The 4,753-nt window shown below is 27.8% G+C and overlaps 1 protein-coding gene across 1 annotated transcript in view; it reads left to right on the forward strand.

Annotated features, from left to right (window-relative positions):
* The window catches only part of LOC136795808 (irregular chiasm C-roughest protein-like), a gene marked incomplete in the record, with an annotated part of 398,212 nt that overhangs the window by 159,457 nt on the left and 234,002 nt on the right, over nt 1-4,753 (forward strand).

Consider the following 4,753-nt stretch of genomic DNA (forward strand, 5'->3'; position numbering starts at 1 on the left):
ATAACATAATGATAAAATAATATAGTTTCTAGTCACATTTGATATATGAAAACTAAATTTAATTTTATATTTTATTTTTTATAAACGTTAACTTAAAATTTATAAATTAACGAGTTGTTTAATTTTCATTGTTTCTTTCTTGAAAGTATTGGTGTGGTATTATAAAAACAATTTTTTTCATACTTTATAAACGCTAACTTAAAATTAAATGATCAACAAATTATTAAGTTGTTTAATTTTCTTTGATATTTTCATTATAACTTGTTGAAAGTTTCACCTGTAACACTAGGCCTCTTCGAGTTGGAGTGTGCGTCATTATCATGTACGTAGTTAGTAAGGATATTGTTAGTATGTTGAATATGATACCTGATGAAATTTAATACCTTTTAAGTTCCGTGGTTTTGTTCAAAACTGTTTTCAGTTTCTGTAACGTATTATCTAATTAATAAATAGACAATGAATTAAAGATATAATTTAACAATTATTTACATCTTATTAGGCTCCTTTGTATTACTATCTTATTAACTTCATGAAAGGATGAAGCATCCAGTTTAATATTTCATTCAGTATTCAATTCCCTCAACCTTCAAGTTTACATTAACGTTGAGGGATGAAGACTCGGTGTTTGCATGGGAAATCTGTTGGCCTACTGTTTCTATATTGCTGGATACCTATCTTTGTAAATATTTTCTTTATGTGTATGTTTATCCCGTATTGATTTGAATTTCTTTTTCGTTTCCTCTCGTCTTTTACGAGGATTTTCAGACCCGACGAGAAGGGAGGAGGGATTTAACTGGAAGGACCTGTCCAGCTAGTCCGGATTTATTTTTATATAAATCTAGAAAATTTTCCTTTCAATGTACAAATATCTAAAATGTTTTAGCTTCCTTTATAACCAAATAAATATTAGCTTCAATGTAGAATTTTCTTAATCCTTTTGTGTGGTATATATTATATAAATTTGATTCAAGCTAAGAACTTAAAACTTGTTTCTCTCAGAACAGCGTTTTCTTATTTCATCTATTCTTGCCAATGGTATCCCTATTCTTATAGGATTTTAAAATACTTATATCTGCTTTGCTTGAATATTTTCTTAATTTAATTTTTTTTTTTTTTAGAATTGGACGTATTACAAAAATAGTGCCGTGGACTGTGTTCACTTCCTTTAACTTCTTTTATTTACTCTAACTTCCTTCTACAGTCTTTTCTAAAGCTATTAGAGTTGTAAATAATTCCAGTTTAGTATACAATCTATAGAATACCTCAAACACATAATACAATTTTTTTTTGTTATATGTGACTCTATCGAAGCAAACTATATGCTCAGCACTCCTTTATTAAAAGGCAAATCAGGAGAATTGGTTTGAGGGTTGGTAATGTGGTGTGTATAGTGAGTGGTCAACTACCGTCAGCCGTTCCTAGAAAGCAGAATTGAAAATTACTCTTAATTAATTTGATTTAGCGTATACCAGCAGCTTTCTATAATTAATTTTAATTAGGGATATGTACCGAAAACAATTTTCCTCTGCCTTTTTTAAATCTTATAAATTTTCCTGGTATTTAATTATGACATGTCTTATATATATTAACTTATATCTACATATTAACTTACCATTTCTTATTAAGTTAATGTAAAAGTTGATATGGGTTTTGCTTTACTTTATACTAAAATAAATATTGACTTTATACGCAAATAAATAAAAGAGCTGCAGTTCTCCTTGAAGCTTTTAAATAAATTAAAATAATTTACGGAGTAACAGGAGTTCTTTACTCCTCGGTTAAATATTGTACATCTTTCAAAATAGTGACTGTTCACTGTTTTATTTAAATTAAGTGAAGGCACTTTCTCGTTTTATGAAGAATGTTATGTAGGATTTGTAGGGAGTAAGTTATACTGAATTCTTAAATTTGATTTTTGTTCTCTCAGAAATGTCTAGTAACATCTAAAAGAACAGAAACTAAAAGATTTATATCTTCGCGGATATTATATTTATGGAATAACTTCTCATTTATAAATAAATATATGTTAAATTAATTGTTTTATATTGTTAAATAAATCAAATGGTATCCTTGTTCAGTCTCAACACTTTTTATTACATCAATAGTCCAACGTTTCGGCCTATTCGGCCATCAATCTAAACATTTAACAGCTTATTATACATTCATTAGTAACAATTATAACAACGACATTATTACTAATAATATAACGCCTTCAAATATAAATTCTCACCTCACATCAAAATTTAAAAATATTTTGCAGGCTATTCTGCCCAGGTCATTAATTATAAGTGAAAATCACCCTATGAAAAAGTCAATTAATAGAGAATCATATTTATTATTAAAAAGCCTGCTTAAGCTTATGTTTAGTTTCCTATTTTTTCAATACTTCATTAATTTTTAAAAGTTTTAATTTTCGATTAATCTACACTGTCAATATCATATAAACAAACTATTTATAACCTTCCATACACTCAGGCCAGGCCTGTTATTAATTTAATTCAAATTAAATTTTTGTCTCAATTTGTATTTATTCTAATTATTAAAATTCATAATAAAATTAATTGTAAATAGTACATTTTTATTTATTTTACTTAAAATCTGTGCATAATGTTGGTTTAAATTCCTTGTATCTGTTTTAAAATTAAATATATAATTGATGTTCCCTGATAAATAAATTGACTCAGCTATTTTTCTTTTGAACATATTGTTTTCTTTATGTAAAATTATGGTGTCATCAAAATCAAAATTGTGTTGGTTTTCAGCTGCATGATGCACTAGTGCTGTTTTATTGGGATCCTTTTCCTTATTTCTTGTATTATTTCTGTGTTGATATATTCTATCCCCCAACAGTCGCTTTGTTTCACCTATATAGATAGCTGGACAATTTAAACACGGAATTTCATATATCAATCCCGATTGAAATGTTATTACAATTTTGTCCTCCGAATTCTAATAATTTTTAATTTTATTGTTAGGTCTATAACATAATGAGTATTCATCAACATCTTAATCTTTAAATGACCTCTGGATTATCCATGTACAACCATTTGTTGTACAATCAATATAATCTTTTTTCCTTATTCAGAAAGAAATTAGACCTTTTTTATCGCTTCTTTATTTTTTCCTAAGATTTTAACAACTTATTGGACTTTTTTGCCCATTATCTAGTACTATGGTTTTGCGGAAATAAAAATAATGCACAATCAACAATCTGAAAAAGCAATAAACTGAATTTTGATAAATAAATTTAAAATGAATTACAAATAAATTAAAATATATTAATATTTAAAAAGTTTTTGAGATTAGGAAAAAATGTAACAGTAATTATTCATATATTTTTCTTACCTTAACTTACTTGATGGACCCATTTCAATTCATTAAAATAAATTTTCACATTTAATTCTGAATTATAAGTCTACATTTTTTTTCTTTTTTTCATTTGACTCTCGTTTTGCCAATTTTCTTTTTTTTTAAAAAAACAGTAGCACCAGATACTCCTAGAAAGTAAAGTAAAATAAAACGATAAAGTATAACTATAATAAATAATGTTTTTTTTTTTTAGGGTGTAGTGTACTATGACGTTCTACTCTAAGAATGTAAAAGTTTCATCGGAAGATATTTGGCGTGTTTAGAAAATAGTTTTATTTGTGTTGCACCAAAATGGCTATTTTTTTATTATGTATTTATACTTGGAAAATTTATTCTTTAATAAACTAAAAGTTTAAAATTTTCCTGTTTCCCTGCCGCAACACTATATTAAATGTATAATTATTACATATTACTGATATTGACATTTAGCATTAACAAGAAAGCTAATGTAGATTACTGAAACACGCTATTTGCTATAGTATATAGGGTAGAACATTAATTTGTATATATTGTATATAGTGTAGAATATTAATTTTTAAAACCTTTCTGTCCCCCACACTCTCCCTCTTTCTTTTTTTTTTTTTGTTTTTATAAAATACAAAACACGTGGGATTGTGTTTTGAGGATCAACGGTGAGGGACTGGTTGTGATGTCTGACCGCTGCTTGTGACAAAAGTCATCAACTGAACCTATCTCGTTGCGGCCGTTAGAAAAAAAATATGAATTCTTTGTTGGGTTTGTTGTTTTTCGAATGCTAGATTTTCCGTGTAATTTAATCGATATTACATTCATTGCCAATGTATTGGTATTTATCGCATGTAGCATTCATATTTCTGTAACAAACGTAACGGTTAGTGTAAATAAATAATCAAACAATCAACGATTCCACTGCACTGTTTTATATGTTATTAAGAATTCTAATAGAAAATAAAGAATTATTTTTAACAACAATACTTGTTTTTAAAAAATCGATATTAATTAACTAATAAAGATATCTCGATTAACAATACCAAATCAACATCAGACCTAAAGAAGAATATTTCATTTTAGTTTTAACTACCCATCCTCTACACAATCTATTCAGCAGACATTCCAACCAATCCTAACACTATCCTCATCTCGAATGCCGATGACACATGTGTGCTCGCTGCTAATAATAACCTTTAAATTGCATCCCAAACTCTTCAATCCCATATCACAGCCCTCGAAGAATGGTGTAATTGGAGGAGATTGAAATAAATTCCAACAATTCCCTTCAATTTACATTCAAATTACCTTTTCCCTACGTCGTAAACCTACTGACTGCACTACTTTAATAATGTTGCCCTTACCCCTGTCGAACAGAGCTACCTTGGACTACATCTGGACAAACGACTAACCTGGA

The sequence above is a fragment of the Halyomorpha halys genome, unplaced genomic scaffold, assembly GCF_000696795.3.
Source record: "Halyomorpha halys isolate HHAL.00 unplaced genomic scaffold, Hhal_1.1 Scaffold59.1, whole genome shotgun sequence".
Lineage (NCBI taxonomy): Eukaryota > Metazoa > Arthropoda > Insecta > Hemiptera > Pentatomidae > Halyomorpha > Halyomorpha halys.